Below are 22,443 nucleotides of genomic sequence, written 5' to 3'. Positions count from 1 at the left end.
CTGTGCTCAGCAGTCTACTTCAGACCTCGGTACTGAGTATTCAGTATTCATATGGATGTAGGTTTCTCCCCTCGCTATATGGGATTTTGTGCTTATATATCAATTACAAGGCAAAACATTTCTTGCGTTTTATCTGCCATTTCACTAGAACAATGGGGATGTCTTACATAAACAGTGCTCTTAAAGTGGCTTCAGGTTAGTTGGCCAAAACTGATTTGTGATTTTCTATTCATGTTCAGAATTATAATTTGTAAATTAAAAATTATAATTCGAGGGGCGCCTGGGTGGCTCAGTCGGTTAAGTGGCCGACTTCGGCTCAGGTCACGATCTCGCGGTCCGTGAGTTCAGGCCCCGCGTCGGGCTCTGTGCTGACCGGTCAGAGCCTGGAGCCTGTTTCAGATTCTGTGTCTCCCTCTGTCTCTGACCCTCCCCCGTTAATGCTTTGTCTCTCTCTGTCTCAAAAATAAATAAACGTTTAAAAAAATTATAATTCGAAAGGATTTTTTTCAATTTTTTATATTTAGCATATTTTTTTTGTCTTGGAATAATCCCAAACTTACAGAAAAGTTAAGTGGAATTCAAAGACCTTTTCTTCCTGAGGCATTTGAGAATAAATCGCCAGCCTGATGCCCCATCACCCTGTAAGTGCTTTAGTGTGTATTTCCTGCAAATAACATCCTCCCACACTCTGCAATGCAACCATCACAACCACAAAGTTAACACTGACACTACACTCCAGTTTAATCCTCAGACCCCAATTGTCCCATTACTGTCTTTTATAGATCTAGTTCACAGTCACACGTTGCATTGAGATGTTCTGTTTCTAGTCTCCTTCAGACTAGAACAGTTCTGTCTTTCCTTGTCTTTCATGGCCCTGAGACATTTGAAAACGACAGGCCAGTTATTTTATAGAATGTCTCTCAATTTAGAGTTGTCTGATGTTTTCTCCTGATTAAATTCAGGTTCTGCATCTTTGGTGGGAATATTGCAGAAACAATGCTGAGATCTCATTGCATTCCCAGGTGGTGCAGATTTTGATTTGTTCCTTTATAGAGAATGTCAGCTTTAACTATTTGATTTAACTATTTGGTGTCTGCCAAGATTCTCCACTGCAAACTTACTCTTCTCTTTATAATTAATAAATATTTTATGTAGAGACACTTTAAAATAATGTGAATATTCCATTCTTCATCAAATCATCATTTATTAATTTATATTAGCATGAACTTATGACTTCTATTATATTCAATGGGTTACCATCTCTTAGATAATAGATAAATCTTTTTGCTGCTCAAATTGATCAGTAAGATTTCCTTCAAGCTGGCTTCTTTGTGCTTTTGTTGTTGTTGTATTACTTTTTATTTATTTTTTATTGAGGTATAATTAACATGTAGCATTATGTTAATTGTAGGTGTACAATACACTGATTTGATATTCATACACATTGTGTATGTGTACACATTGTGTATACACACACACACACACACACACACACACACACAGTGGCGCCTGGGTGGCTGGGTGCCTGGGCGGCTCAGTCGGTTAAGTGTCCTCCTTCAGCTCAGGTCATGATCTCACAGTTTGTGATTTCGAGCCCCAAGTCGGGCTCTGTGCTGACAGCTCAGAGCTTGGGGCCTGCTTCAGATTCTGTGTCTTCCTCTCTCTCTCTCTGCCCCTCCCTCGCTCACACTCTGTCTCTCTCTCAAAAATAAATAAACATCAAAAAAAAATTTTTTATATACACATTTTCTTTTGTACAGTATTTTCAGTTTTATTTTAAAAATGCACATACAACAAAAATTGTCATGAGCCATTTCTTGGGTCTACTTGCATTCAGCACTTGCATTTGAGCAGCTTTCTCTGTTTTTACAATCCCAACAAATTCCTTCTATCGTTTCAAGCAGTCCTTCTTTGTCCTGCCAGGCCCTGCTTCTGCTAGTTTTTCCAATCTCTCAGGTGTATTTAATGGGTGGGTTTTCAAAGCTTGTTCCAAAAGCTTCTGTTCTGTTGTCCAAGGGGTGAAATCTGTTCGTGGACCTTCAAATCGTTCTGAAGGTGTTGCTTGGGACACCATTCCATGCTCTTTTTAAATTTTATCAAAATACTTTTTGTTTGTGTCATCTTTTTTTATGAGGATCAAGTTCTTGAAGACTCTGCTCTACCAATAACATCTTTGGCAGTTCTCTTGACTCCAGAAGAAGGTATGTTCATGTAATTAGCAATAACTTCCCATCCTCACTTTGTTCCACAGGAAAGAGGTTCAATTAAGTAGTAATTGCAAATCATCTTCTGCCTAATTTTTACTGCCATTTCCACTTTGTCAGTTGATTTGTCTGCATTCTTAGATGCTGTCACAGGAGAGCTTCAGATTCCTCTCTTTTCTAATGTGCTCATTTATTTCTTCTCTTTTTTACAGAGCAGATTTTGCTACTTCTTTCGTAGGTGATGTCAGTGTTTCAAACACAGTAAGCTTGCTAGTTCAAGTCAATCACAACATTTTTCCACTTCTTCCATCACTTTAACCTGCTCTGCCTCATTGTCAGAAAAGTGATTCCAGGGGCACCTGGGTAGCTCAGTCGGTTGAGTGTCCAACTCTTGATTTTGGCTCAGGTCATGATCCCAGGGTCCTGGGATCGAGCCCCGAATCTGGCTCTGCACTGAGCATGGAACCTACTTAAGATTCTCTCTCTCTCTCTCTCTCTCTCTCTCTCTCTCTCTGTCTCTCTCTCTGTCTCTCTCTCTGTCTCTCTCTCTCTCCCCCCCACCCCCCGCCCCTCTCCCCTGCTCTCATGCTCTCAAAAAAAAAAAAAAAAAGTGATTCCAGGTCTTATGTGTTTCAAAGTTTTTCCTTTCCTTTTTAATGGCTTTTTTCTGAATAGTTTTTCCTTCTTAGCCAATAATGCTTATTGTCTAACTTCCTCCTCCTCTTTCTCTTTCACTAACCAAGAAGCTTCTAGTTCGGCTTGTCTTTGTTTTTCTTTAGCTTCTTGCCCCTTCCATTGTGCTTCTGCTTTGGCTCTCTTTTCTGCTTCTTCCACAATTTTTTCTTCTTCTTTAAACTTCTTAATCACTGGACCACAGCTATGTGCATTGTCAACTAATGTTCTTACTTTGTTCATTTCTCCTTTTTTTCTTTGTGCCCCGTTGCTCTCTACTGCTTTTCAATCCATCTCCTCTCATCACGACATTCTGCTTTTTCTTTTTCTTCTTCATCTAAATAAGAAAATTCTCTCCAAGAATCAAAATTATACCAGAAAGAACAAAATTCATCAATATCTTCAAATGATGAATTCATAACCCCAGGTTAGGGACATTTTTCTTTTTACTCAATCATCTGGAATTCCTTTGAAACACTGGGGGAAACACTTCAAAGAAAGTGTCCTTTGCTTCACTTTTAGAAGGAATCGAGTTATCAAAAGTAGGATCTACATTGTTGAATGCTTGTCTTTCCACCAGATCAGATAACATTTCGTAAGCCTTAGTTATGCAAGTGAAGTAGTTGTTATCTCCTTCTTTATTGGTTCACCAGCTGCTTTCCATTTGTCTGGGTGATGTTTTAAAATCATTGCTTTATCTTCCAGTCTTTGGGATCAAGTGTTTTCAACAGGAAAACTCTTCTAACTGCAATTCTTCATCTTCTGATCCCTCTGATAACTCTTTCTTATCCTCCAGTTCCTGAAAAGAGGCAGAAGCATTTCTGTTCTCTTAACAAAAAGCTTCAAACCACCTGACAGGGTGTTGAAGCAGAGGTCAGACTGTGGGTGGAGCCCTGGCCATCTGCAGTGCCCAGCAGGAGCAGCAGGAGGGCACCAGGCTACAACACATTTTCTTTATCCATTCGTCCGTAGATGGACACTTAGGTTGCTTCTGTATCTTAGTTACTGGAAATAATGCTGCCATGAACTTGGGGGTGAATATATCTTTTCAAGTTAGTGTTCTCATTTTTTTCAAATGCCCAGAAATGGAATTGCTGGATCATATGGTAGTTCTATTCTTAATTTTTTCGAAGAAACTTCATATTGTTTTCCATAGTGGCTGCACCAATTTACATTTCCACCAACTGTGTACAAGAGTTTCCTATTCTCCATACTCTCACTAACACTTATTTCCTGTCTCCTTGATAGTAGCCATTCTAACAGTTGTGAGGTGATATCTCATTGTGGTTTTGATTTGCACTTCCCTAATGGTTAATGATGTTGAGCAACAGGTATAGGTACATTATACATTGGCCATCTGTATGTCTTCTTTGGGAAAAATGTATATTCAGATCTCCTCTCCCCACCTTTTTTTAATCAAATTGGTTTTTTCTATTGATTTTTATGCATTCTTTATTTTGGGTATTAGCTGCTCAGTAGGTTTCCTTTTCATTTTGTTGATGGTTTCCTGTGCTGTGCATATATCTTTTTGATATGGGCCTTCATTCTGAGAACAATTTACTCTCTGGCCCAATAGGATGCCCCAAAAGTTTTGACTGAGCCCTGGAATCAGTCATCTCTGGAAAACCCTGATACTTATTTAGTAGAAAATGATATTTAGAAACCTGGATGGAAAGTGAGCTCATTGCTACTGAGGTGGAAAGGGGGTGCTACTGCAAGGCCATCATGCATACACATGCACATCTATACCCATCTCTTTATTTATTTTATTAATTTAAACTATTATATTTATTGAAATCATGAGTTCACACCAATACAGCCAATTCCAACCTAACACCACAGTGTTCATCCCAGTTTTCTCCCTTTCCACTACATAGTGAAAATCCTGACTCCCATTTTTCTTGATATCTTTATCTTTTTGATTAATCCCCCAGTTTGTAATCCATTTCCCATTATTGCTGCCAGGTGTTCCCCATATAGACGACGTCTTTATTCTGCTCAGGCTTTGAAACCTCATGGCCAGGCTGCACTCCACATGGGCACCCTTCCACCCAGCTTGGGCTCTGACACTCTGCTCTGGGTGCCCTACCATGTGAATGCCCTCCTTACCCAGCTTGGCTCTAACACCCCACCCTGCACTCCCCACAAAGTAGACTGCCTCCTCCTCCCAATGAGGCTCTGACCCCACACCAGACTGAGCCTGGCAAGATGCTCTTGACTGGTTCGGAGGGCTCTGCCTCCACCCATCACACCACCCACCTCAAGATGCCTCCCTTAGGGGCATCTGATTTAATATCTGAGCTTTTCAGAAAGGAGAAAAGAAGCCAACTGAGACATTATCAAATGCTATTTTAAAATATGAGAATCATTCTAGAGGGAAAGAAATCACCAGAAACTTTCATTTAAAACTGCTTGAAGGGGTGCCTGGGTGGCTCAGTCAGCTAAGCATCTGACTCTTGATTTTGGCGCAGGTCAAGATCTCACAGTTATTGAGTTTGAGCCCTGCATCCAGCTCCATGCCCCGTGTTGACAGTGCAGAGCTGCTTGGAATTCTCTCACTTTCCCTCTCTCTCTGCTGTGCTCACACACACTCTCTCTCTCAAAATAAATAAATAAACTTAAAAAAAATTGCTAGAAAAAGATTTTCAGCAAATTAAAGCATTGTTTTTTAAAAGGAATTCTAACCATGAAGAAAATGTTTATTTCCCATGAAGTTCTTATATCAACCAATAAACAAAAATATATTCATTATACCATACTTTGTGAAACTTCCCCTAGCATATACATGGCCCAGTGCAAGAGGACAAATGTAGACTTACAAACCAGCAGAAAAAAAAATACTTGAAAGTTCTGAGTTATATTAATAAACTTTCAAATAAAATAGGCTCTATCCTTGTACTTTGACAAATTACCTTTCATAACAAATATTTTTAAATGTATGAAATTATGTTGTTTTATATGATCAAAAGTCAGCTAAATATCAGAGATAACTGAATTTATTACTGCATGTCTGGGGTGCTCTGTTGATGAGTCAGTAATAACTGAGGAATAACAAAACAAAGACACACAAAATTCATTAATTACATTTATTCCATGAAATTTACTTTTCTAGTTTTCATCTTAGCAAAACCACTAATTATGTGGTCATAATCAAGATTTTTCATATAATTTGTTTCTACTGTGAGTCATTCCAAATTAGATGGCCTTTCTTGAACCAGAGAAGTTCCTATGTAAGTTTTGTTGTTTGTTTATTTGTTTGCTTTTTACTGATTTGAATTTGGAGAAACTTTGCTGAAACAATAGCAACTAAAGTAAAATCTCTACAGCATTACTTAGATTCAGAAACAAATCATGAATTTTTGTATCATGCTCAAACACTGTAATAAAGCTACATATGAAAAAGTATTGCAATTGCTAAATATTACAAGGTATTTTAATTTCACTGTATATACCATTATCATTTAATAATTTTTATCATCTCTTAAATCAGCATCTATATCTGAGATTTTATATAAAGGATCAATTATAGAGGTGCCTGGGTGGCTCGGTAGGTTGAGTGTCCGACTTTGGCTCAGGTCATGATCTCATGGTTTGTAAGTCCAAGACCCGTGTCGGGCTCTGTGCTGACAGCTTAGAGCCTGGAGCCTGCTTGGGATTCTGTGTCTCCCTCTCTCCCTCCCATCTGCCACTCACACTCTGTCTCTCAAAAGTGAATAAATGTTTAAAAAAAATTAAGAATCAGTTATAACACATGTTATATCTAGACCTAGTACATATCAACTTAAGAGTAATATGAATCATTTAGTATTATACAATCTTTCCCCGATGTCGTGTTCAATGGTTGTAAGGGAGTAAGAAAATGGATGCTAGGCAGTATTGCAACATAACAACTCATTGTGTGAAAATGTATTCATATCATCTGAGACGAAGAAATTGGCAGGTTAGTTAATTAGTTTTCTCTCTTACCTGAGTGCTTCTACTACTCAAATCCTTCCCTCAGAAATGTTTGTTTCTAATGTTTGCAGTGGCACAAACTACAATCTTCAGCACGCAGACACAGTCACTTTTTATTTTGAGGACAGGAACAAGGGATGGAGAGATGAATGGGTTTGTCTCAAGAGGGGTTGTTTAGGATTACAGGTCATGCTGTGCCACAGCTGAGCTCATCTCATGAGTGACACACAGTCCACACATTTATATATTTGTGTGTGTGTGTGTGTGTGTGTGTGTGTGTGTGTGTGTGTGTGATCAATGGAGCCCTCTGAGGCATAGGACCCAAGCCAAAGGCCCCTTTGCTGGAGGCTAAGGACAGTAATGCTATGCTGCCTACAGGGTGTTAGGTTCTGTATAAAATAACAGATGAAGTCATAAGACAGGGCCTAGTTTTTCATAAGTTTGAAATCTAAGTGGAGAGCTGCCAGGGGAGAGGGAGGAGTATTAGGATCCATAAAGTGAATAAACACTGTAAGACTGAAAGGTGCCCAAATGTCCAGAAATAGGAGGCACTTTGTACAGATTACACACTGAATCCCCAGAAGTCTCAGACTGTCCCAGGGGCAGGGACTGTCTCAATGGCCATGGAACCATGCAGAGCACGTGGTACAAAATCAATGCACAATAAATGTTGAGGAGGAAAGAAAGGAGCATATGGCCTCTGAATTGATGAACTCGAGCTTCTGATGCTTTAAAAATAAGTTGTCCTCACCTCCAATCTGTCCCCCACTTCTTTCTTTCTCCCACCAGCCTTCTTAATTCTTCTTTACTCCCTCAAAGGCACTCGCTTAGAAGTAAATCTTATCCACTTTCTTAGGGTTAAGGCTCCAGTGCATATTTGATATGGTCCCTCCCATTTGACTTTATTTTAATTAACATTTACCATGGAGTGTTGTACATTTAACAATTTATATGACCTTAGGGAATTTTTTTCCCCTATACATCCTATGTGATTTCATTTCTGTCGATGAGGTCTCTGACAAGGAAGTGAGGCACGGTAATCCTTAACATCGTTAGAGATGTTTTTTTTACAACAAAGTAACATTCTTGAGATGATTTTCCAGACCCATTAAAAATGAGAAGTCTTAAGCATGCCCAGTAACAAAAAGAAAAAAAATAACTAATGTGGAATGAACCCAAATTGTTCTTCATCTGTTGTGGAACAGAGCTATACATGTACAGTCACTCACAAAAGCACTCGCAGCCATGCTCTAATTCACCCTCTTAAATGCCTGATATTTGATCCTATCTTGGTTAGCTCTGCTTGCTTTAATTATGATCAAAAGCTGGACATTGAGAAATAATCCAGATATTTGTCAAGCACCCACAAAGTTCATGGTACCAGATGAGGTCCTCAGAACATAGTGTACAGAAGAGACAGGCCTATTCTTAAGGAGTTTATAATCTAAGAAGAAAGGAAATAAGAACATACAATTACAGTAACTACAAAATGAATAGGTCAAAAGACTGCATTTCCAAGTTAGAGAATGGGTTGAATCCAAGTTAGAGAACAGGATGAATAAATTCAAGTCTTACCTAAATGCTGGTTTGCACAAAAGCATACACAAAAGGAAAGAAAGAAGCCAACAGAGAACATGATACATTTGACTTAACTTTTTAAAATTAAGGTAAAATTTACTTACAGTGAAATGCATACATCTTAAGTGTACAGTTCAATGGGTTTTAACAAATGTACATACTCCTGTAACAAAATAGCAATTATGATACAGAGTATTTCCATCACCCCAGATAGTTCATTAATATCCATAGTCCCTCTTTCATTCCTCATTTTAGTAATTTGTGTTTTCTCTCCTTTTTTCTTGGTCAGCCAATTTTATTACTTCTTTCAAAAAACCAACTTTTAACTATTTATTATTCCCCATTGTTTGGATATTTCTGTCTTATTGATTTCTGCTCTTTATTTTTTCCTTGTACTTTTTCTAACTTTGTTTACCTCCTCTTTTTCCAGCTTCTTAAGGTAGAAACTGAGGTCATTGATTTGAGAATTTGCCATGATCTGACATAAGCATTTAAAAAAGATAAACAAAAAATTTCCCCATAACTTTTGAAGTATTTGTTATTATCATTCAGTTTGAAATATTTTCTACTTTCCTCTTTGCTGTTTCCTGACATATGGCTTATAGAGAAATGAGTTGTTTCATTTCCAAATATCTAGAGTTTCTTTAGGTACTTTATTTGTAATTAATTTCTAATTTAATTTCATGCTGTTCTGAGAATATACTCTATAAGATTTCAACCTTTTAAAATTTATAGAAAAAAAAAAAAATAAAATTTATAGAGAATTACTTTACGAGCCAGCATATGGTCTAACTTGGCAACCATTCCATATTCACTTTGAAAGAATTCATATTCTGCAGTCGCTGGGTGAAATATGCTATAAATTTCAATTAAGTCAAGTTGGTTGATCTATCTTCTATATTCCTATTGATTTTTGTCTATTTGTTTTATCCCCTTGTTACATTAATTGCCGAGAGAGGGATGTTAAAAACTGTGCATTTGTCTATTTCTCCCTTTTGTTCTCTCAATTTTGCTTCGTGTATTTTGAAGTTGTATTATTAGGTTTATAGATACTTAGGATTTTTATATTTTCTTGATGAATCAATCCTTTCATCATTATAAAATGTTCTTCTTTTGGGGCGCCTGGGTGACTCAGTCAGTTAAGTGTCCGACTTCAGCTCAGGTCATGATCTTGTAATTTGTGAGTTTGAGCCCTGCATCAGGCTCTGTGCTGATAGCTCAAAGCCTGGAGCCTGCTTTGGATTCTCTGTCTCCCACTCCCTCTGATCTGACCCTGCTCACGCTCTGTCTCTCTCTCTGTCTCTCTTACTCTCAAAAATAAGTAAACATTAAAAAAAAAAAATGTTCCTCTTTATCTCTGGCAATGTTCCTTGAAGTCTACTTTGCAGTCTATTAATATAATCACAACTGCTTTCTTATGCTTATTGCCTGCATGATCTCCTTTTTCCTCATTCTTGTACTTTGAACTTATCAGTTTATGTTGAAAGTGCATTCTTCTGTAGACACTTGTCTCTCTCTCTAATCCATTCTGGCCATCTTATTTTTTTAATTGCAGTATTTAATCCACTTACAGTGAATATAATTATTGATATCTTTGGGACTGGGTTTACAATCTTGCTTTTAGTTTTCTAAATGTCCTATCTATTATTTCTTCTCTCCCTCCTTTCTTTTTTCTTTGGGCTTAAGCAAATATTTCTAATATTACATTTCAATTCTTCTAATTTTTTTTAGCAACACGTCATTGGATTATTTTTAGTGGTTGCTCTAGGGATTACAATATATAATTTTAACTTACTACAATATGTAATTTTTAACTTATTACAGCTTAATTAGGGTTAATATTGTACACATACAATTAAGGGAGTATACTGTACAATTCCATTCCTGGTCCTCCATATTTTTTGGCTTTTTTTTTTGTGATATATTTCATTGTTACATATGTTTTAAATCCCACTATGAAGTGTTACTATTTTTTTAAATAATAAGTTTTTAAAAGAAATTAATTAGTCTAATGTTTATAATTGGAATCACAGAAGGAGAGAAGAGAGTAAATGGAGCAAAAATTACTTTTCCAAACTGTGAAAAACATGTACTTAGGCGTATATTTATCCAAGAAGTTTAGTGAACCCCAGGTTGACAAAGACAAAGTACACATATGCTCTCCCGCACACACACACACACACACACACACACACACACACACACCCAAGCTGGAGAAAAAGAGATACATTACATGCAGAGGAATAATGATAAGAATGACAGCTAAATTCTCATTAGAAACAATGGAAGCCAGAATTCAATGAACGCCTCTTAAAGTGCAGAACAAAAATAGGAAAAAGCTTTTAGCACATAATTCTAAATGCAGCAAAAATATCTTTCAAAAGTAAGGGTGAAGGTTTAGTTTCCCATATTTACAGGGTGATATATTCAAGCAGATCCTTCCACAGATACTGATTATGAAATCTGGACAAAATGTTTTTAAAAAACAACTATTTAAAGGCATTCAAAAGAAACCACGGAAAAGTTTCCACTTGAAAACCCATGACTGAAATATGTAAGAATTATGTTTGGGATGTTTTTGTCTTAAAATATTCTTCCAAACTCCATATATCCAGAAGCAGAAAACTAAAGCCTTACTCATTCAGTGCAACAGAGGGCAGAGTTCAAGGCTGAAAGAGCAGCTAGAAATTTAGAAATGTAATCCTAAAAGGGCAAAAGTGTCAAAACCTGACTATTAATCTGCCCATAAACTGACTACTAGTTTATGATTGCATGGGATATACCAATGATACCAATGGGACGATAACAGTTTTAATCCAGTCAAATTAACTGCTTATTAAAATTAAAAAAACAACAGTCCTGGGCACCTGGGTGGCTCAGTCAGATGAGTGTCCACCTCTTGGTTTTGGCTCAGGTCATGATCTCAGCATCATGGGACTGAGCCCCGCATCAGGCTCCATGCTGGACGTGGAACCTGCTTAAGATTCTCTCTCTCTCTCTCTCTCTCTCTCTCTCTCTCTCTCTCTCTCCCCCCCCTTCTGCCCCTGTCCCCTGCTCATGCTCATTCCCTCTCTCTCTCTTTAAAATAAAATAATAATAATTAATAATAATATTAGCAGAAAATATGAAGATAAGAATGTGATTTGCCTAAGGAAAAAAACCAACAATCTTTAGAAGAATATAAGAATATCCAGTGTTGATACAATGTATTATCTATAGTATTCAGTTTTCAATAAAAAATTACTAGCCTTACAAAAAAAAACCCCAAAAAACAGGAAAGCATGACACATTCAGGGAGAAAGGAAGTCAACATATAGTGATTCCAAGTGGGCCCAATATTATATATAGAAGTCAAAGATTTCAAAGCAGCCATTATAAAGAATTAAAATGTGTTCAAAGAACTAAAGGAAACAGTGGTCTCAATTCTCATACAGATAAAGAATCTCAATAGACATGTGGAAATTATTTTTTAAAAAAGAACAAATACAAATTCTAGAGTGAAAAGTAGAATATAGAAATGGAAATCATTACATATTTGTAATGTCAGACTCAACTTCATATTTGAAAACAGAATCAGTAAACTTTAAGGAGATCAAAAAAATTACTCAATATGAAGAACAATCAGAAAAAAGATTGAAGCATTTTCAAAAACCTGTAGGACAATATAATTGGAGTCTCAAAAGAGAAGAGAGTATGGGACAGAAAAATATTTGATGAGTGTTGGCTGAAAATTTCCCAAATTTAGTAGAAAATATTAATTTCCATATCCAATAAGCTCAACAAACCCCCAAATAGGATAAATACAATGAAAACCACAGCTAGTTAGCACATCAGGGTCAAACTGCTAAAAACCAATAACACTATATGTTAGTTGTACTGGAATTTAAAAAATAAATAAGTTTGAAAACTGATGAAAACCAAAAATAAGGAAAAATCTTAAAACCATATTTTTTCTGGTGTTCTTATTGTCGGTAGTAGGAGAAGAAATCCAAGACTAACTAGTCCAGTAATGGTTGGAAAGGAGAAGTCCTAAACATTTATTTTCAGTCTGGTTCTCCTAAGACCAGATGATTAACTTGTACCCATTCTACTTTTATTTCTGTTATGCTCTACATGTGCCATTACTTATTTTTAGGATTACTCTGTACATCCTATGACTACTACTCCTTTGAACTATCTCTATTAGTCAGCTCAGGCTGCTACAATGAAATACCATAGACTAGGTGGCTTAAACAACAGCCTATTATTTCTCACAGTTCTGGAGGCTGGGAAGTCCAAAATCAGGTGCTAGCAGATTCAGTTCCTGGTAAGAGCTCTCTTCCTGGCTTGTTGATGTCTGTCTTCTTGCTGTGTCCTCATTTGGCAGAGAGAAAGAGAACTCCAGTGTCTCTTCCTCTTGTTATAAATACACTAATCCCATCATGAGGGTCGTCTCTCACAACCTCATCTAAACCTAACTGCCTTCCAAAGACCACACCTACAAATACCACCATACTGGGTATCCTGGAGGGACACAAACATTCAATCCCTAACACTATCATTGGTCCTCTTAAAACAATCAAAACACTTAATTGCTCTGCTACTTTATTTTTTATGTTTATTTATTTTTTGAGAGAGAGAGAGACAGAGTGCGAGCAGGGGAGGAGCAGAGAGAGACACACACACAGAATCCGAAGCAGGCTCCAAGCTCTGAGCTGTCAGCACAGAGCCCTACACGGGGCTCAAACCCATGAACTGCGAGATCATGACCTGAGCAGAAGTCAGACACTCAACCAACTGAGCCACCCTGGCGCCCCTCTCTGCTACTTTTGATGAAGTTTTGGTTGAGCCTTTAGAATTAAAAAAATAAACTCCTTGGACTTCTCTTAAAACAAACTACTAAACTTCATCTGTTTCTCTGTTTATTTGAGAAACAAGATGCATTTGAAGACTTGAATTTAGGAAGAGTGGTGGGGGGAAAGCTGTCATCTAATCCAGGACTTTTAGACAGCTGTCAATCATTCCAGAATGGTTCTTTAACTGACCCTTTCTCTTCTTTCTTTTCTCTCTTTCTGGGTCACTATCTTGGGAGTCAGAATAAGAATATGGTTTAACATATTGTTAAAACGATCCTGGAAGGAGAGGGAAAGCTTTCATCTAAAACATTCTGCTTCCCTCTGCGCCCTGCCTTCAAACCCTCGGATGATAGGCAGTTTTAACAGCGTTTAAGAATCATTAACATGGTACTTCCCAACCTTCTCTTCCCCTATTTAGAAGAAAAAATTCTTCTTTTATCAAGGGCCAAAGTTAACATTAAAAATGTTTTTAACCAGACTCATTCTTTCATTTCCAAGGCTGATTTAACAGTGGTAGCCTAAACTGACACTGGAACGAAATTGAAACAATCTAAATCCAAAAACAAGTTGTATCCATATAATAAATTTGAGTACTATGTTTTAGCTGTATTTCAAGTGAATATTAAGGTTTTTGAAAGCACTTTACTAGTTCAAATTGAAGGGAATGTGTAGCTGTTTCATAAAACTATTGAATAAATTTGGTCCACAAAAATATTCTCCAAAACAACCTAAAGTAAAGTAATAGCCACTTGGTTAAGTTCTACTCTTTGAGAAGGGAAGGCAGCGTTTTTACCTTGAGCATTATATGGAATATCTTTAGAAGAACTGAAAGGTGTTTTTTTTTTTCTTAAGACATCACCACTTTTAATATAGTGATGAATGGCATCCTGTGAGGGAAGAATAATGGACGGAAAAATTGAGGGAAAGGGCCATGTTGGAACTCGTTAGGACTAGCCACAGAGTGATGGCATTCCCCCAGACCAGAGTCAGCACATTTCAACAGAACCAAATTTTAAATCTGAATTTTGTGTCTTTTGTTTTAATTTATAATTCTAGTCACATTTTTATTTGTTCTGCATTTTCTTCTTGGCAATCCTAATTATTGACACAAGGGACAAATTGGTCAAATTTGTGGCTAGAAAGAATCAGGATGCCTGTACCTGACAGGAATTTGTGCCTACCTTTTACAGCCTGGAGTATAAGACTCTCTCCAAAACCAAGCAAGTGAGAAATTCAAGATGCAATGGGTAGAGATGGAATTTTCCAGCCCTTGAGATGGGCAAGAGAACAAGAAATACATATTCTTGTATGTTTAGTTTAGGTTTATTTATTTTTCTCAGAACACTTTACGCACATGAAATATGAGAGGAAATTTACTCTACTGTGTATCTCTGTAAATTCCAAATTCCTTTGGCTGTAATGCAGAGAAATTTTGAAAACAGGTCCAGATTGTTAATTGCCTGTCAATTTGATTTTGTTCTCCACATTAGACAAATTTGACAAGCTTGTCAGAGAACCTTGTAGCTTCCTCGATTTTCCTCTTCTTCCTCTCTCAAGGAAAGGACGTTTGCATATCCAAACATTCCAAATCTTTTCTACCTCCCCTAACCCCCCAAATTCTGGACATTAGTTTTTTTGTTTGTCTGTTGTTCTATTTTCTTAGCCAGAGTGCAGAGAATAGGCTTATCTCCTCTTCCAATGGGCCTGAGCTCAGCCCACTTGGGAATAAAGCAGTCTCAAAGCCTGGCTGTTAAGAAAGTACAAAGCATAAAAGGAACCAAATCATGTTAAAAAAAATTAAACCTCAGGAACTTATTCTATACCCTCTCTAGGGCATGTACCTGTAGGCTCACTGAGCCAGTACCTGCATGTCTGAAGGAAAACTTGCATTTTGAGGTTAAGGAAGGATGTTTCTAGTGATATGGAGGTTTGTCAACCCTATTAGAAAACCCTCTCCATGGAAGTCAGCCTAATCAAGAATTTCTCAGAACTATTAAATTTCACTTAAAAGTAAATCAGTTCCTCAGCAGGTATATAAATGAACCCCAGGAATCAGGTTCACGTATCTCACGGCTACTTATATCTGAGTCTACACAGTCAAGCCGCATGGCAAGTGTTCGCACTAGTGACATGGGAGCAATATAAAGAGCTAGTCTGCTCGGTCAGGACTTCTGAAAGCCTGTAGACAATCACATAATTGAATTCTTTTCATTTTCATCGTCTGTGTGGAAGAGGGGATGCTGGACAATGTCTACAACATCAGCTTTATCCAAGGGTTTCCGAATGTGAGTGATCATAAAAATTATCCGCGAGCTTTGTGAAAATACTTTCTAAGCCTCACCTCACAGACCTGAGTCAGCAGTAGGGCTTTGAAATTTATATAATTTGAAAAGCTCCCCGGTCAATTAGGGACCAGCTGGGTTTTTGAGAACCACTCCTTTATTTTCCTTATAGAGCAGAAAATAATTATTAAATTAAATTAGGATGATAATATACCAAATTACAACTGAATATCTACTTGACTGAACTCAGTGGTTTTGCATAATAACCAAAATTATGTTGGCAAAGTCAGAAAATTTCTACTTAAGTTATTTAAGGATTCATGGCTGTGTGTATAAAGCCAGCCTGACTCCAGAGGGCTTTCTCTACTTAGACTGCTCTTCTCTCTCCCTACCATCCCATTCATTTGAGGAAATTACTTTATTCCCCAATAAAATACGTTTATTGTTATCGTTGATGATACAAAGCAGTATATGCATGGCAAAAAATTTAAACACATAAAGTAAAAAGAACAAAAAGTAAACATGATTTCCAACATTACCATGTTCAGATAATCCCCATTAATTTTGGATCTATCCTTTCATAAAACTCTTTGTGTACACATAGAAATACATAACGCTAAATAGATATTTATATAACTATTGTAGATTAGATTATTGGTCAGAAATATTAACTCTCTCTCCCGACTCCACTTCCATGAGTAGCGCATACTTCCCAGTCCCCTGACTTTGTCATTCCCTTTGGCCAATATATGACAATGTACCAGTTTCAAGCCTAGGCCTGCTCATGCTTCTCATATCTCTTCTTGACCTCGTGAGATTCTGTTATTCCATAAGAAGAGCCTGCCCTAGCCCTCCCACTGATCCCGCTTTGTGCAAAACCTTCTCTGCTGGTCCAGTTAAGCCACAGCTGGAGAAGATAAGTAAATGCTTATTGCTCTTTGTCAATGAGAGGTTGCAACTCTTTTTATACAACTATATATAGGCAATGAAAGAAAAATTTTTTTTTTAATTTTAGAGAGAGACAGCATGCGAATGAGGGAGAGAGGCAGAGAGAGAAAGAGAGAGAATCCAAAGCAGGCTCCGTGCTCAGCGTGGACCCCCATGCGGGGCTTTATCTCACAACCCTGGCACTATGACCTGAGCCAAAATCAAGAGTTGGACACTCAAATGACTAAGCCACCCAGGTGGCCCTCTCCAAAATTTTCAAAATAATAAATTTTATAGTATTATCCATCCATGCATGAACACCGTATTTTTTTATTTTGTTGTTGATTTTTATTTGCTTGTTTGCTTTCTACATCTCTGCCACTCTCCTTACCATCCCTCTCCTCCACCCCCCATGTATCCAATATTTCCAATCTATATTGTATCTTTCTATACCTTTTTCCACTTTTATATAATTATTCACAAATATATAAACATATACACAAAGGAGAATTGTCATTGTCTTAAAAAAATAGGATAATATCACAACGGTGATATATCATGAAGGATAAGTACAAGCACATATATATTTCCTTATTAAATAAAAATAAAGTCATCAGGGTGGGCCCTAATCCAATATGACTTGTATCCATATAAGAAGAGAAAATTTGGATACAAATACACAGAGGGAAGACTATGGGAAGACATAGGTGGAAGACAGCCTTCCATAAGCCCAGATGAGAGGCCCAGAAAAAAAACAGCCCTCCAGAACTGTGAGAAAATATATTTCAGTTATTTAAGCCACCCGGCACTTTGTTCTGGCAGCCTTAGCAAACTAATACAGATGGATAGGAGAAATCCATTAAAAGACAGAGGAAAAAGGGCACTTACACACTGCTGTAAGAAATGCGAATTCTAACAGGCTTTTTGGAAAGCAATTTAGCTATTAAAAATTTGTTTCCAGTTATTTTGCCACTACAACAATACAATTAAAACTATATACATGCATTTATCCTCACTGAATAAGCCTTTATTTTTATGGACAAATTCACAAGAGTGGTAATGCTGGCCCCAGATCATAAAAAAGAAGCTTTTCTTGTGGGTTCCCCGGAGTCCTATTCTTCCTGCAATGACTCTATAAAATTGCTGCTCTCAAAATATTTCATTTGCTAAAACTTAAGCAGTATGTTAAGTATGGAAATCACTTCAGAAAATCAACAAAATAAAAGGTAGCACAACTCTGTAACAATGCAGTTTGTATTCATTTCCTATTGTTGCATAACAGATTACCATGAATTCAGTGGCTTAAAGCAACACATATATATTATTTCACAGTTTCTGTGGGTCAGGAGACTTAGGATGGCTTAGCTCAGTCCTCTGCAAGACAGAAGCAAGGTGTTAGCTGGGCTGCGTTCTTATGTGCAGGCTCAACTGGGGGAAGAACTGCTTTTAAATTGATTTGGGCTGTTGGTAGAATTCAGTTCTTTGTGGTTGTAAGACCAGCTTCTTACTGGCTGGAGGCTGGAGGCTGGAGGCCACCTGTAGGACTTTGTCATGTAGGTTTCCCCAACAGTATCATTTCCTTCATCAAGCTAGCAAATAGCCTGTAAAGTGAGTCTGCTAACAAGACAAAGTCTTATATAACATAATCACAGGAGTGGCATTCCATCACCTTTGTCATATTCTACTGGTTAAAAGCAAGTCACAAGTCCTGTCTACATTCAAGGGCAGGGGATTACACAAAGATGCAAACACCAATTGACAGAAATCATGGGAGCCATCTTACAATCTGTCTGCCACACAGATTTGAAAACTTCCTTGTCTGTAAGTGAAGACACACACTCCCTTTTCTTGGTACTCTACTAATCAGACTTATCTGAAGTCAGTGTGCCTGACTCCCCAGATCAAGTCAGTAAAGATATCTGGTATTACTTGCTCCTTTCCTGGATTTCTATGACTTGATGTTCTGTTCACTGGCTTTGTTATGACTAAATTCAAATCAGTGAACATTTGTTGGATATCTTCTAAGTAATCATCTTTCCAGAGGTTGTGAGAGGTCTGACCACTTCCATTTTTTGAGGCTACTATTATAGTGAAAATTTGAAAAAATTTCTAATAAGGGTTACAACATTTTTACATATTTTAAATGGGAATTTTAGAACGAAAAAATACAATATTTGAAATGAAAAATTCCCTAGATAGATTTAATACTGAAATAAAGTTGAGAGCAGAGTCAGTTATTTTCAAGTTAGATCAATAGAAATCTGAAAAAACAGAAAATTTTTGAAAAAACTAACAGAACCTTAGGAATCTGAGGGACGAAATATCAAGATGGCTGACATACAGGCAATTGGAATCCCCAAAATAGAGGAGAGAGAGAAAATGGGGTAGAAAAAATATATGAGGAAATCATGGCAACAAAACATACCACAGTTGATAAAATACATATATTTACAGATTCAAGAAGCTTAGCAAATCCCAATAAGAGTAAACACAGGGGCATCTGGCTGGCTCAGTCAGTAAAGCATGCAACTCTTGTTCTCAGGATTGTGAGTTCAAGCCCCATGTTGGGCATGGAGACTACTTTTAAAAAAAATACAAAGAAAACAATGTCTGAACATATTATAGTCAAACTGGTAAGCAGTTTCTGACATGGGTCCAAATGACTCCAACCTCATGGTATTCATGCCCTGGTGTAATCCATTTCCTTGAGTGCGGCTGAACATTTTGACTTGCTTTTGGTGAATAAAATAGAGAAAACTAATGGGATGTAACTTCCATGATTAGATGACAAAAGTTATGACTTTCCTCTTGGTAGTGTGCACACTCTCTCTCTCTCCCCACCCCAACTGCCACCCCCCCTTCCTCCATACTGCTTGCCTACTTTCACTAAACAGGCTACCATGATGTGAGATGCTCTATGGAGGACCATGTAGCAAGGAACTGAGGGAAACCTCAGGCCAACAGCTCATGAGGTACTGAGACATCTGGCCAACAGCCCATAGGGAACTGAATGTTGGCAACAATCACACACATGAGCTATGTGCACATTCTTCACAATCAAGCCTGAGAAAACTGTAGTTAGCCCATGAGAGACCTATATCAGAGAACCCATGTTCTGAATGTCTGACCCACAGAAACAGTAAGATAATAAATGTGTATTGTTTTAGCTAAGTTTTAGAATAGTTTGTTACACAGCAACAGAGAAGCAAATACTGTTGAACCAAAAATAAAGAGAAAATTGTGAAAGCAGCTCTAAGAAACATTATGTACAAAAGGGAAAATCATTCAATGACTTTGGACTTTTCATCAAAAGCTATGAGGGCCAGAAAACAGTGAACAATAATTTTCAAGTCCTTAAAGAAAAAAACTATTAATTCAGCATGTTGTATCTAGCAAATATATCCTATGAGAATGAAAGAAAACTAAAAAGTTAAAAAAAAATTTTTTTAATGTTTATTTATTTTTGAGAGAGAGAGAGAGAGGGAGAGAGAGACAGACAGAGTGCGAGTGGAGGAGGGGCAGAAAGAGAGGGAGACACAGAATCCAAAGCAGGCTCCAGGCTCTGTGCAGAGCCTGATGAGAGGCTCAAACTCACGAACCATGAGATTATGACCTAAGCTGAAGTCGGACACCCAACCAACTGAGCCACCCAGGTGCCCCATAAAAAGGTGTTTAAATAAAAGTAAACTAGGAGATTTCATTACTACCAGAGTGCATTATAAGAAATGCTAAAGGGAATTCATCAGACTAAAGGGAAGTGACATAAAAGAAAAGCTCAGATCTTCGGGAATGAATCAGAGCCATCAATCAAGAATGGTAAATATCGAATAAATATATATGACTGCTCCTCCTATTTTATTTCAAATAAACATAATTGTTTAAAGAAAAAATTATAAAATTAGTTGTGAAGATTATAATGAATGTGGATGTAATACATATGATAACTAGAGCATAAGGATGGCAGATAGAGGGTTAAATGGACAAATGAAGATTTACACATTATGAGACATGAAACTTTAAATCCAAATATACTGAAAAGCTAATTATGTATATTGTAACTTCTGGAATAAATAGAGATTAGTGCTAAAAATCCAATAAATAAAAATAAAATTTCAAAGGAGATAGAAGGTGAGGAAACTGCAAAACAAAACAAAAAACAAAGGAGACAAAAAGGAAAAAAAATATGAAAAACCAGACTTAAACCAAACTACACCTCTCATTACATTAAATGTTAAGGGACTAAACATTCCAAAAAAGGGGACAACAAATACCAGAATAGATAATCGGAGGGGAAAAGCAGGACTCAACTCAGAAACATATTTAAAATGGTGCTTCTTAACTTTTATCCAGCATTTCTGGGTGCTTTTGGCAGAAAGGCTTTCAGGCCCATCATTTTTCTGAACAAGAAATCTTGATGTCCTCCTACACTGTGAGTTTACTAGAAAGGGGAAGTAGAATGGCAACAGCTTATATGCACCAAATAATTCTATTCCTGGTTGATAGACAGCCTTCGACAATAAAATAAGAGGACCTTTAGAGGAAAATGATGTCCTGGGCATCTAGACCAGTTGGTGACTTCGAAAAAGGGACATTTTGTGTGCTCTATGCATGTGATCTTTAGATTTAAAATCTTTTTCCTCCTGTTTCTCACTTGACAAAATTTTTGAACATCTTTCTGCCAAACATTGTGCTATAAATTGGAAATACAGAAAGGAACAAAACAGACATAGTCCCCATCCTTAAGAAGCAGCCTAATTGGGTTAATAAATAATTGTTTAATAATCCTTATGAGAAGTGTTAAGTAAAAATTACCACAAGAGTTAGACTGCAGATTACTTCAGCAGAGATCCTAAGCCTCGTCCATTGGGAACATTCAATTATCTTGGAGAACCAAAAAGAAAGCTTAATTTTGTAGTAATAAACTTCATTCCCCATGCTTTCATCAGTTTTCTGCATTGTGCTAAAATTTTTACTAGAAATTTCTGTGTTTTAGAAATCAGTAACTACATACCACCCTGTACCTATCTGAACAGCCTTTTGCTACAGTATATTCCTTACCTGGGAGCCAGGAACTATGGGCTGATTGATATGAATGTTGGTCACTCTCTATACACTTTTAGTGTGCCATAAACCTACGGCATGTCTTATGGAAGAAATAAAATGGCACATATGCACCAGTCAGGGTCACGTTCAAAAAAGAAAAACCACATATATTATTTCAACAGAGAGAATTTAATCTAAACAATTGTTAGTCATGTGTAAGGAATGGAAAAGGCAAACATGGAAGCTAAGTCCTCACAAAGAAAGTAACCTCAGGAAGCAAGTACCAGTCTTAGGGCTGAGGGAAAACAGAAAAGGGAGACATTGGTATTATTAAAATGTAGAGGTTTGGAAGAAGAGCCCCATGGAGCTGGTACTTAATCCTTTGAGGAAGAACACTGGTCAGGTGGTATTATTTCTCTGCATTTACATTTTCTCTGGTACTGGTATTATGGGAAAAACTGCACACAGAAACCAAACACTGCAACCACTTGTCATTGTCAATGTAAAGAATCATTATTGTCAAAGCCTAACAGGAGGCAGCTGGCAAAGCAAAACTGTGGTTTTCAGAGTCCAGCAACACAAAGCAGAGAATAGAATAGTCAACTAGTTAGTAACTGTCATAATGTGACAGAGCCAATCAAAACTGTAGAACTAAAGATAGTGAGAATTTGAGAAGCTGAGAGTAGACTGACCAGCTTATTGAAGGGGAAAAGTGGGCAGGATGAAGTTAGCCAACTTTATGGAGAGAGTAGCCTTTGTTTCCTGCTGTTTACCACTTGGGAACCAGGAGCAAGAGATGCTAAGAATGAGTTAAAAATGCCTATAGGCCATCCCTTACGTATTCATATTAGAGTCTTTTTTTGTTAATTAAGATAATCTCAAATAGGCCATAATGCTTACCTCCCACCCCCAATTTCCCTAACAACATTATCTAAACTTTTTCCTCAT

General features: G+C 37.2%; 1 protein-coding gene and 1 pseudogene across 2 annotated transcripts in view; both read right to left on the bottom strand.

Annotated features, from left to right (window-relative positions):
• Positions 1-22,443, bottom strand: part of KCNH1 (potassium voltage-gated channel subfamily H member 1) — a 462,687-nt gene that overhangs the window by 399,779 nt on the left and 40,465 nt on the right. The gene's annotated exons all lie outside the window — the stretch shown is intronic.
• On the bottom strand, positions 1,772-8,883 carry LOC122212371 (annotated as a pseudogene).

The sequence above is a fragment of the Panthera leo genome, chromosome F3 (genome assembly GCF_018350215.1).
Source record: "Panthera leo isolate Ple1 chromosome F3, P.leo_Ple1_pat1.1, whole genome shotgun sequence".
NCBI lineage: Eukaryota > Metazoa > Chordata > Mammalia > Carnivora > Felidae > Panthera > Panthera leo.
This window is presented reverse-complemented; position numbering and strand designations above follow the sequence as displayed.